This window comes from Canis lupus, chromosome 34 (assembly GCF_011100685.1).
Source record: "Canis lupus familiaris isolate Mischka breed German Shepherd chromosome 34, alternate assembly UU_Cfam_GSD_1.0, whole genome shotgun sequence".
In the NCBI taxonomy this organism is placed as follows: domain Eukaryota; kingdom Metazoa; phylum Chordata; class Mammalia; order Carnivora; family Canidae; genus Canis; species Canis lupus.
The window spans coordinates 41,411,612-41,424,392 of NC_049255.1; positions in this window are offsets into that span (position 1 = coordinate 41,411,612).

Here is a 12,781-nt window from a genome sequence, read left to right on the forward strand (position 1 = left end):
GCGGCCACTGAAGAGCACGCTTAGCGGGGCCTGTGGTTCGTCTTACCACTCGGGGTCCAGAGGAAGCACAATACTGCAGGTGTCCTGGGTGACAATGGGCCAGGCTGGTATGTTCGCAGTTATGAGAGCAGCTGAAGAGTCGGTGACAAGGGATGCGATTCCAGATCATTCTGTTGCTGTTAAATTCTGGCTGAGCAACATAGGGAAGCCTTGTTAGCTACTAGTTAATCCATGCTGGGAAGTGACTTAAAAAGAAGAGTCATGGATTTGGTCCACCGAGGTTCTCTCATGATATCAGGCTGCAGGCCCTTCCGTAAGGTGCCTCGGACTATTTTTCTTAGGGACACGTGTGAGGAATCAGCACACATCAGGTGTAGAGAACTCCTGCATTGTTCTTAAGGAAGTCTGCATTTACCTAAGACCGACACGCTACAGTTTTGAGTTTACATTATACACATTATAACCACAATTATAATACAAATACACGTTATAATACACATTATAATCTTGCAGTATTTTCATTTTATAAATAAAGAAATTGAGGCTCAAAGTGGTTATTCGGATCCGAGACCACACACGTCTTAACTCACAGACCTAAAACTAGACCCCAGTTCTGTTTGGTCACAAGGGTATTGCATGCTGCTGCCCCAGCACGACTCCCGTAAAGGAGAGCCAAAGCCAAGGAGCACGGGCAAGCCGGACTCCTCCGAAGGCCTGGGCTGTCGCTGAGGACAGCCCACGGTGCTAGGGCATCGCTCTTGGGGCTGGCTCGCTGCATTTAGTTCTAGGCTCTGTTGTGGGTTTGCATCGACGGGCGGGGGAACTGCCATAATGTTCCGTGATGGCCTCTTTTTGAATATAGCTACTTTTTCGATTATTTAAAAAAAATATTTTGAGGTGGGGAGGGACAGGGGGAGAGGGAGACTCTCCAGCAGACTCCCTGATGAGCACAGAGCCTGACGTGGGGTTCAGTTCCAGGACCCTGAGATCAGGACCTGAGCTGAGGCCAAGAGTCGGAAGCTTAACCAACTGAAGCACCCAGGTGCCCCGAATATAGTTAATTTTTCTTCCTGGGGAGACCTGGAGCACCAGGGAACGGGGTCACTGAGCCACCTTGTATCTATCTAGGGACTGGCTCCCTGCTTACCCACTTCGACATCTAGAGATTTAAGGTACCCTGTTCTCCTTTGCCACCACGTTCTTTCATCCCCACCCAGAGGAGTTTTTACCTACAAGCCTTCACGTTTCTGTCAGAGCTGGAGTTGTCTGTGTGGACTGACTGTCTGCTATTTTGGGATTTGATGTGCTTTTTGTGAATGGCTTCAGAGTGGCAAAGCAGTGGTAGGCACAGATTCTGGATTCCAGGAGAACGTCAAGGCTTCGCCCCTCATAAGTCCCCCCGGTGGTCTTGCAAGGAGAAAGAGCTCAGAGGTGGACCAAAGACAAAATAGAATTTTTAAGGACACATAATGTTGCCCCCACAATAGGGGTGAAATTTTATGTAGGAGATGTAAAGCTGCCCTAATAGAGGCAATATTCTCTAAGCCACTTCGGATTGTATTTTACTTCTTTCCTTCAGCCACGTGGAAGCACAGGACAAAGATGGCGCAGTGGTTAAGAAAGCATGTCTGCAGACTGGAGGCGTGGGTGTGAGCTCATTATTTTAAAAATATTAAGTGTGGTTATGCGTGTATTTGCATATATGCATGTGTTCATCTCCCAGCTCTGTCGACGGAAAGGAACTAGAAGTGAGAAGATCCCACGAGCAATGAGCACGCTCAATGCTCAGATTTTGGTCTCTAAAACCATGATTTATTGAAAGAACAAAGAAGTCTCAGAGAAATGGATGAATCTAGAGCTGGGGCATAGGAAGTCCTGGAGGATCCCGGAGCATCTTGTTGGGCCAGAAAATAAGGGAATGTTTTAAAAAATGATGATGATACAGCCTAAGGATAAGAGAAACTTGAGGTCACTTTCACCACTTAAAGCTGGAACAATTTACATTGTTTTGAATCAAAATAAATAAGGAGATTATGAATATAAAAGCAGTAAAGAAAATAGGGAAAATAGGAATAAATATTTATTATCATCTGATAATAAAAAGTAAGTAAGTGGAGGAAAAGGGAGAGCTCTCACCGCAGAACGCCGAGAGCTGACGGGTGGATGTGGAGGCATCAACGTATAAACACCTTAGTCAGGAATGGTTCGGGCAAAATCATCAATGAGTGTGAAACGCAGGGAAGGGGGATTTTGATGAGGAACAGCAGATTTCCATGTTCTTAAACTGGCTCCCCACAGACCGCTTACTAGTGCCCAGAGGAATAATTGTAAACTATATGGTGTAGAAATCAGGTAACACCTTGATTCGATAAACAAACTGAGGGCAGCCCGGGGGGCTCAGTGGCTGAGTGTCTGCCTTCGGCCCAGGGCGTGATCCTGGAGACCCTGGATCGAGTCCCGCATCGGGCTTCCTGCGTGGAGCCTGCGTCTCCCTCTGCCTGTGTCTCTGCCTCTCTCTCTCTCTCTGTGTCTTTCATGAATAAATAAATAAAATATTTTAAAAAAAGATAAATAAACTGAAATCACCAACGAAGAGCAAATAAATGTTGCATGTTTCCAGAATGTGATTCCATGAGAAGAACATTATATTACTTATGAATATTCTGGCCAGAAGTGTGTGACTTAAATGTAATTATAAGGACACATCAGACGAACCTCAAATCAGGTATTCTATGCTAGAAAATAAAGAAAAGAGGAGGCTGGAACCATATTCTTCAAAATGTCAATGTCCCAAAAGACAGAAGCAGTGGAAATGTTTCAGATTAAAAGAGATTAAGGTAACGTGACTGCTACGTGCAAACCCGATCCTCGACTGAACCCTGTACTGGGGAGGGGGGGAGATGGGGGGGATGCAATAAAAGACATTTTTGGGTCAGTTGGAAAAATTGGATAATACAGATTAGATAAAAATTCTATATTCAGGTTGACTTTCCCGAATGAGAGACCCGTGCCGTGGTTGGGTGCGAGAAGATCCCCGTTCTGGGGCAACGGCGCACTGAAGCACTTGCGGGCACGGGGCGTGTGTTCGACTTTGTTGCAGGTGGTTCAGGACAAGGACGTCTTGGGTGATGCCTGGTGTACACAAGACACACACCGTGCGCAGGGAGGAGAGAGCGGGCCAGCAGGAGCACAAACAGAGGGGACTGTTAACCGCAGGAGACTCTGGGTAAAGGACACGTCGGCGTTTTGGGCTCTTGCTGAGAAGTTTCTGTAAGTTTGAAATCATTTACAAGGAAAAACTTGAGAAAGAGAGAGAGAGAGAGAGAGAGGTCAGGCTTGGCTGCTGTGGTCCCAAGTCCGGTTACTCACCAGCTGTGGGATCTTACATGGGCTTTGTGACGGCTCCGTGGCCCTTTCCTCGACTGCCGGTTAAGGTGACAGCACCGTCCCCACGGGGGGTTTGTGGGGACTAGTGGAGATGAGGCGACTCGGCGTCCTAGGCGGTGGCGGCCGGGGTGGGGGGAGCTCGGGGACACGGCCACACGGTCCTGGGCGGCCCATGTTTAGAGCCTCGGGCTTGGGCTGGAGGCGCGGCTGAGGCTGGTGACACGCGGGCCCCGGGCACGCCGAGGGGCAGCGGCTCAGAGCCGGGAGCCTGTCCTCCTCCTCCTCGCAGCAGCAGCAGCAGCAGATCTGCTGGGCGGGAGGGGGTCCCCAGCAAGCAAAGCAGCCAGGAGGACAACCGGTGGGCTGCGTGGACGAGGCGGGGCCCGAGGCGGCCAGGGTGGCCTGCTGCCCTCACGGCTCCTTGCTGGAGCACGGCCACAGCCCTGGGGTGACGGCCACGGTGGCCCCGGGAGGACAGGGAGCCGGGGGGACGCCAACCAGCCTGGGGGCGGCTGCAGCCCGGGGCCCAGAGCCGAGTCCACGCAGGCGGCCAAGGTTGTGGTGAGGACGAGACCCCGGCCCACCCCGACTGGGCCACCGGCCGCCTGGCCAGGCCTAGGCCGGGGCCCTGTGACCTCGGTGTTCTAGCGGCAGACACGAGGTGATGTGTCTAGGCTGGCGGAGGAGGCGGTGACGCCCCGGCGAGGTGGCCCGTGGGCGCTGGGCCGAGGCCTGGCCTGTCCTCCTGGCCCGTGCCTGGCCGCTGTCTGGGTGTGGTCCCACGGGGCCGTGGACAGCTCCCCCCGGGGCTCCCGGCGCCTGTGAGGCCTCGCCCCCCTCCAGCCTCCCCAGCAGCCACCGTGAGGCCGCACGTGGCCGACATCCGGAACGTTGGGCACCGCCTGGCACGGCTCTGCTCCAGGTGCCACCCGGCCGCGGCCTGCCCGCACCCGACGACACCGCCTTCTTTCTGTAGGAGTCACACCACCTGCGAGCAGAGAAGAGACTTAGAGATGGTCGCAGGGTCGACTGAGCCTGGTGTCACTATGCGCCTGTGTGTATTTCTGTTTCTCTTTAGTAAAAGCAGGCCCTGCCGTGGTTGTTGTTTTCCTGTTTCCAGGTGAGCCTAAAGCCTTGCATGGTCCGAGTGAATTATTTTCTGTCTTTGTATCCTATACAACGACATGAAGCCCTGCGAGCTCCTGTCTGCTTCGAGATGGATAAAACTCCCTCTTACCTACTGGTCAGAAGTGTGACAACGAAAGGATCGATTTAGAGTCGGAAGATCTTGGCTTGAGTCTTGGCTTCGCCGCTCGCCAGTTCCCCAGCCTCAGACACGCAAATCCACCTCTCCGAGCCTCAATTTCATCTAGAAAATGGAGATAAAAATATCCTTGTCCAGGCCGGTGTTGAGGATTGGAAATGGTAGCACAGAGGGAGTACCGGGAAAGTGCAGAGCACGTGCCAACGTTGGCTTATTAGATTTATTGATTTTTTCCACTGTGCCACTGAGGATTTTTCGGAAGAGGGAGAAAACATGACTTCTGTTTTCAATGTATGGTGATCATTAGGTTAGACCCCATGGATGTTCTTATTTAATCCTTCCCTCTCTCCTGATGACTGTGGCTCAAGCCTTTATGCTCCGCTACCAACTTAATAACACAACAGCATCTGCCGCTTTTGAAAGGACAAATGAGCCAATAGATAGAAGAACTCTCTGCCCTCCAGGGAGGAAATGTGTTCGGGACATCTAAGGTAGCTCTCTTATTGTTAGCATTATTCACCTGGATCATTTTTGTGCTGATATAGTAACATTATCACCACCCAAAGTGGAAAAAAAATAAATTATTGATGGCTTTGCATACTCACGCTGGGTTCCAGAAAAGGTTTGCGTAGAGTGAGGATTTGAGCTGAGGTCTCCAAAGGAACAATGAAGGGGGTTGGAGCACAGTGGGAAGGAGACCTGTGGGGATCAGTTTCCAACCGCATTGTGGCAGAATGAATAATTCAAGAATATTGTTTTGGGTTAGGTGTCCTTTTCAGCATCTTTAAAAACCTCTCTTTCTGCCGTGGCAGGATCGCATGACTATTCAGTATCATGCCAAGGAGTCTTTCTTGACGGCAGCGCTGGAGGCAGCGGACTGAAGCACGTGAGGTTTCAAATAGATTGGACTGTATTCTTTACGTAAAAATATTTATTACAGCTGTGATCCCTAAATACTTGAGGGTATGTGTTGCGTTCAGAAATGTCTGGTGTTTTATTCAATTGATTTCCCATCTTGGAGGTATGCATCGGGAGGCACGCAAATGAGATCCACATGTCATGCAGCCACTCACCGGATCATTGGAGAACGTCTGGGTTAGCTTCTTGTAATTCCAAGCATTTCATTTTTTTTTTTGTAGCCGATGATGTCCTTTATAACATAGTTTAGACAGCCTCACTAAACATATTTATGATTTGCCTTTTCCAAAAAGGATTTTGCACGACTTAAAAAGCAAGACGCACACAAATGGTTAATAACATATATACATATCAGAAGTTGGAGAAATTAAAGCTTTCTCTTGGGGGTGGGGGCAGACCTGTGTTCAGGGTACGTTGACGGCCTGCCCACCGCGGAAAGAGAAATCCCAGAGGCATACTTAAATAACCAAAGATGATTCCTGAGCTGTGTGCACTGGCCAAGAAGAGGAATATGTGTTATTCCTAAAGAGATGGGAAGGATTGAGGGGGGAGCAGGGGAGGAGTTGATAATACAGGTGGGTGAAATTCCTAAGTGATGTGTGTTGTCTGACCTGGGCTTTCCCTCTGGCTCCATCATCCTAGAGATACCCTCAGTAAGAAATTCCCCCAAATGCTTACTATTGTGTGTTTCTGGTGGCAACCAGTGAGGGAAATGAACCTGGTGACCGAGGGTGGAGAGGAGGATGCTGAGCCAGAGGGGCTTGGAGGCATCAGCTGATGTCTGGGTGCAGAGATACAGAAACAAAATGAAGTCCGAGAAAACACGCAGGAAGTGAAGCCCTCAATAATTTACAGTTGTTAATGGAGGTCTGTGCTTCCAGCTCTTGCTTGGAGTTTCCTGGAAGCCGTTGTAGAAAGGGAAGCGTGTTCAGCTCTATAGTTCTTGCTCTCGGGAAGGAAGATGCGTGCTCTCTTCAAGAATTGTCTTTTTCGACTTTAATTTTGGAAGGTGTTCTTATGCAAGACTTTCCACGGAAGACCCCAAGTGACATACGAAAAAAAATGCATTCAAAAGCAGTTTTATAGTCAATGTCAAAGCAGATTTTATGTGGCTGATCCTTGAACTATCCTCAATTAGAGTCCAGGGCCTGGAAGCTAGAGCAGAAACCGGTGAAAAGAATTCTTTGAAGGACTAAACCAATCTAGTCTAAGTCTACAGCTGTCTCCAGGGGGTGCTTGTGGCTGATGGGCCACGTCATCCCAACCCAGTTGATTAGTCCAGGCCAATCAAAGTCATTCCTTTCCCCTTGCTTCTGACTCACTCAGGAATCAGGCTATGACCTAATCCTGGCCCCTGACTGGTGAGGGGAGAAAATCCGGGGAACTTCTGGGAAAGATTTTCTTCATCTCAGTAGGAAATACAGGAAGAGTGTCCCTCTTCTTTCATGGAACATTGTCGTCCGTGAAGTGACGCCATGAGAATGAAGCCAGGACTCAGGATGGCAGAGTGGATAAACAGGAGAGACTCTTCTTGAGCTACTGAGTCCACCAACCTTGGAAATCTTCTAGTCCTACGCAAGGTAATAGATTTCCTTACTGGTTAGGTCAGTTTGAGTTGGAGATTGTCTTACTTGCACTTAAAAACATCTCGACTGATACACCTTTCAATAATCTATCATTACTTGATGATAAAAAAAAAAACTGTGGAAATCATAGGGAATAAAAGAAAGCAAGTAGATGAGGTCATGACCCATCCTTTGGCTTGCCTGTCCAACCAACCTCATCCTTTATCACTGTGCACCTCCAGTTACACCTGTGTGCTCCGAGGACACTAAACTTGCTTGCTCTTGCCATTACTTTTTGGCACAGACCATCCTTTTTCCAAGATTAGATCCCTCAGCCCCTTGAGTGAGTGTGCGTATATACGCGTGCATTCAGGCACACATGCAGCATCTCCAGGCTGGCCGCTTTTACTCACCCAACACTCTTTCAAGGTCATTCAGATGCCACTTTCTCAGGACCAGGGAGCAAAGGGCTTTGGCATATACCCCCAATCCCTGCCCAGTTAGGGTCTCTGTGGTAGGGAGTCTTTACGTTGGCCCCAGTGATCTCTACTTACTGGTATTCATGCCCCCCAGCAGATTTTCCCTTTGATATGAGCTGGAACTGTGACTCACTTGTAATGAATAGAGCACAGCAGAAGCGTGTGCATTTTCTCCTTAAGACGTCACTTCCAAATTTAGGTTACAGAAAGACTGAGTTTTGTCTCCAGCACCCTTTCTCAGTCTCTGATCCTCTCTCTTGGGCCCTCAATTGCCAGAGACCCTCAATCATCTATAGAGAAGCCCACATGGTAAGAAACTGAAGCCTGCCAGCTATCATGTCAATGAGCTTGGAAACAAATCTTTTGAGGCCTATAAAGGGTCACATAAGTGAGTTTGGAAACAAGATGACACCTCATCCCCAATTAAGCCTTCAAATTAGGTTTCAGCCCTAGCTGACAGCGTGGCTGTAACCTTATGAGAGATGGTGAGTCAAAGGTACCTACTTAAGTCATGCCTGGGTTGCTGATCCAAATAATTTGTACTCCGAATATACAATATATCCAAATGACATTTGTTATTTTGAGCCACTAACTTTTAGAATAATTTGTATTACAACATAGGTAATAAATATACGACCCCTTTCCTGAGTTCCCATGGAAATCTATAGTTCTCCCATTATAGCACTTACACTGTGCCGTAATTAATTATCTGTTTATTTGCATGACTGCTCCACTAGATTGGAAATTGTGTAAAGATAGGGCCATTGTCTGCACTGTATCTTCATCAAATAACACCATTCTTAGATATAATATGCTACTATGCACTGAATAATGATAATAGGTGGGGATTCTATAAAAAAAAGTGGCACAAATATTGCTGTAGAAGAGGACGTTAGGTCAAGGAGATAAATACCATAAAGAAAGGCAATGAAAGTAATACCCAGTTAATTATAAGAGTCTTATAATTATAAGAATTATAAGATACCCATTAATTTAAGAACTGTATAAAGTTGGGACGCCTGCGTGGCTCAGTGGTTGAGCGTCTGCCTTTGGCTCAGGGTGTGATTCCAGGATCTGGGATCGAGTCCTACATCAGGCCCCCTGCGGGGAGCCTGCTTCTCCCTCTGTCGGCATCTCTGCTTCTCTGTGTGTGTCTCTCATGAGAAAATAAATAAAATCTTAAAAAAAAAAGAAATGTATAAACAGACTGAGCACCAAGTAAGATGATATATAAGATAAAGTAAGATTAAAATACCGTCCCGTTGGCAATATGTCCTGCAGTGTCTATTGTGGTGAATGCACCAGTGAGAGTGAGGCCATAAACCGATGTCAAAACACGGACCAGGTAACGGTCAGCCCTGCCTTCCTGCTGAGCAGCGCGGGCCCCGGGCTACCTGGGCCTCCGTTACCCACTGGTCAGGTGAAGGTGGCTTCGCGTCTTCTTAAAGATCCCTTTCAGCTCCAATATTCCAGCTTATGTGTGAATCCATTCCGTAAGCACTTACCCCAAATTATTTCAGATCTGTCATCCCCAGTCTCTTGATTTTTCCATCCCATCACATCTGAGAGGGTGGAAAAGGACACATCACATCGTGGGGCTTTTGGAATTTCTGGGTAACAGGTGTAGTGTGAAAGAGCTTCCCAGATCGTTCTGCTCGGCCTGATGCCCACTTTTGAGAATCTTTGAGGTGATACATAATGACTGACCCACAGGTTATGGTCAACAGTGCACACATTCTGCTGTTTGACAAAATGAGCGCAATAGGCCGTAGTGTAGGTTCAGCAGACGCTGACACAGGCAGCTGGAAAGTAAGCAGCAACACTGAGCAGGGGACCCCTCCCGGTAGTCACGTCAGAATGTGGGCCACAGAAGGCCACCCAGGGCTCCTTACCTTCCCCGAGCCCGAGGAACTTACCCAGGAGCTTCTGCGCTGGCAATCTATCATGTTTTGACAATAATTTAGGAAGCACTAGAAGGCAGTACCTCACGGCGTTTGCCGCGTGGCCGGAGGCCTCCGAATCTACGGGAGATTTTTGTCAATATCCTTGACTGGAAAACCTCAAAGCGCTCTAATTAGTTTATGGCGGATTCTTTTGAGAGATGATAATAACGATAATTTCTAGCTTTTGCTTAGTCCTTTCATTTTTCACAAAGCTTTCCATCTGTCATTGTGTTACCCTCCCCGCACACCGGCCAAGGAGGCGGTGCGGGTGTCCTAAAAAGCTGCACTTTGCCTGCAGGGTTACTCCCTTCCTCAGTCACTGGATGCGTTAATCCAGAATACACTGTGTGTCAGGGACTCAGTGGACCTTCAATGATGAATAAAATGTGGCTCATGCTCCTGGGGTTCGAGACTAAGGAGAGGCAAGTGGGTCACTGCAGTGCTCTTGGGTACTTGCCTTCTCTGGTCACAGTAACCCGGGCATCCCTGTTACACCGGGCCCGTCTCTAGAACTACACAGGAATGGGGGCCCCCAGGGATTGTTCCAACAGAGAAGTTATTCAGTTCTTGACGTGTCAGCAAACGTTCCCCCACTCACATGGCATTCCATGAGGGAACGTCATTTCTTTTCTGTGCTCTTGGGCTCTCGTTCTTCCCCAAAGAAGCCATAGGTTCCCCCAAATTCACGAGACACGTGGCACACTGTTTAGCAATGCCATTTTTTGTGGGTCCTGATGTTCCTTTCACCAGTCGGAGAGTCCCTCTTTTAGAAGAAGCTCTTAGGTTTGGAAGCTCAATATGTGACGTATGTGAAGTTTCAGCTCCAGAAGAGCCTATGGCGTGCGGGAACCCATGTGCTCGGGCTCCTGAAAGCCACGTGCACCTATCTCTTCCCAACTCAGTGTGCAATTATAGCAGATTGGTAGCTTGAAATTGTCCACGGTGTAGGACTATGCTCATCACAGAAACCAGCAAACCCTACCTATCATAACTGGTTTTCTCTGGAAGAACTAGTTGTTAAAACCAGCACACCACTGAGTGGAGCTCACTGTCCTTCACCTAGGGCTTGATTAAATTGATAGATTTACTAAACTGCTCTGCATATGATATGCAAAACAGTCTCTTAATTTGGGTTTGAATATAATTATACGAACTGTATTAATTTCTTTTCCCTTCCTCCTACATACATGGGTTAAAACTCCCTTAATTTGGCATGTAAATTTATGCAAAATAGCAAACAATTTGGGTTTTATGGTGAGAACCCTGGAACACTAATAACCCTGCAATCTTGATTACACAGACACCAAACTAATGCTCACTCAAACCCACTCTCCTACATTGTCACCTACAGAAACTCTACCCAGCTGGAATGAACCTCACTTCTGGAATCAACGAATACATATCTTCCTTCGTGTTGGAAGAAATAAACCAAAAATCAAAACGAAATAGAAAAATGCAATTGTGTTCATCTCAAAGATTTTATAAATCATCAGTTTGAACATCCAGTTCTTTTCTCTGATATGTGCCTCAGACAAAAATCACTTGTTTGGAAACATTTCCCTGCTCCTGCCAATGGTCTTTGTCTTCCCAGCAACCATACCGGAAGCTTCCGTGTCATCCAAGGGCTCATCACTGTGCTGCCTCGGCCCACAGAAGAGGTTCAATAAATATATGTTGAGTAGATCAAATTTTTTTCCCCTCTATTTTATGTAACAAACCGGCAAGTCTGCCACTACTAACCTGGGCCCTCACTACCACCTCAACGACCTGTCTCCTGCTTGTGTCTCTATTTTAAAGCATTTATACAACAGGCTTTAGCTGAGCGTGTGTTTTGTGGCAAGTGCTGGGCTTGGGATGAGAACGAACCAAATAGTCCACCTTTGAGGGGTGGGGAGACCCAAATGGATGAAAAACACTCTCTGCAACATGACAAGGGCTGTGGCCATGGAAGACATAGAGTATTATAAAAACAGGGGAGAGAGGGATTGGGCCTATTTCAAATGGGAGAGAGTCTTGAGCTGGGTGTCACAGCATGCCTAGAACAAAGTGGAGAAAAATAATGGAGAAGGAGAGGAAATGGTGGGTGTAGTTAGTGTTGAGTAAAAGCTGAGTCAGGAGCATAATTGAGATGCCCGGAGTTAGATGCTGTTCTGCTGTTCTGAGGGACCTTGGGCAACTTACCAAACTCGGTGGGCCTTAGTTGCCTTGTGAGCAGAATGGGACCATCTATCTTACAGAATTGTGAGGATTAACGGCTAATGAGTAGGATTTCTCAGGATGGGGCCTACCATACCTTCCATGCTCAGTAGGTGCTAGCCATTTTTCCCACTATTCCAAGCAAAGGGAGTAGCCTTTGAAAAATTATGGAGATGGGAAATCAATATGGTCTGTTTCAGGATAGCCAGGCTTGCACTGTAGCTGGTACAACAGCGGGTATTGGTTGAGGAGTGCTGAAAGGTGAGTCTGAAATGGCAGCCAGGAGTCTGGACCTGAAGGGCCTCGTGAGCCACGCTCAACCCTTTGGGCGCTAGCCTGGAGGCCATAAAGACCCTCGGGAGGATTTTAAGAGGGAAAGTGACCGTTCTACTCCTTGCTGCTACGCTGACCATTGCTTCTATGCTCATTCTTCTGTCTGTTACTGTCAAAGAGAAATAGAGCAGGATGTTTGTTAGAGGTGGGAAGACAGGCTAGTGCAGGAGGGCAGAGAGGCTCCGGTGTACACTGAACTCATCTCCATTGAAACAAAAGGTTTTTAAGTGCTGGCATGGACTGAAGAAAAGGACTGAAGGAGGTTGGGGGGTGGTAGTGGTCACTGTGCTTAGGCCTGTGCTTATCCCATTAGCACCCTCCTGCACGGACTGGGCAAAAGGGGCCCTACCTTGGTGATGATTACACGTCCAAGGGATGGCTCACTGGAGAGGGATACTCCTGGGTTGTAGAAGATGCATCTCAGAGGGACAGAGAAAGGATGTGTAATTGTAAGTTTTTGTTTTGTTTTGTTTTTGTTTTTAAAGAAAATGCTCTAAGAAAAGGGAGATTAACAGCCTATAGTCAGGTTTTGGCTGAAACAGATAGTAAATTCTTATGGCAGCTTGAGCTTTGTCAGCCCAACTGAAGAGACTGTGGTCATCCTAGAGACAAAGCCTTGGGCTAACAGGGGCCATGCTGGAACACTCTAGAACACAAATGTGTTTCAGCCTCTTAGCGTGTGGGGCAGACAGAGTT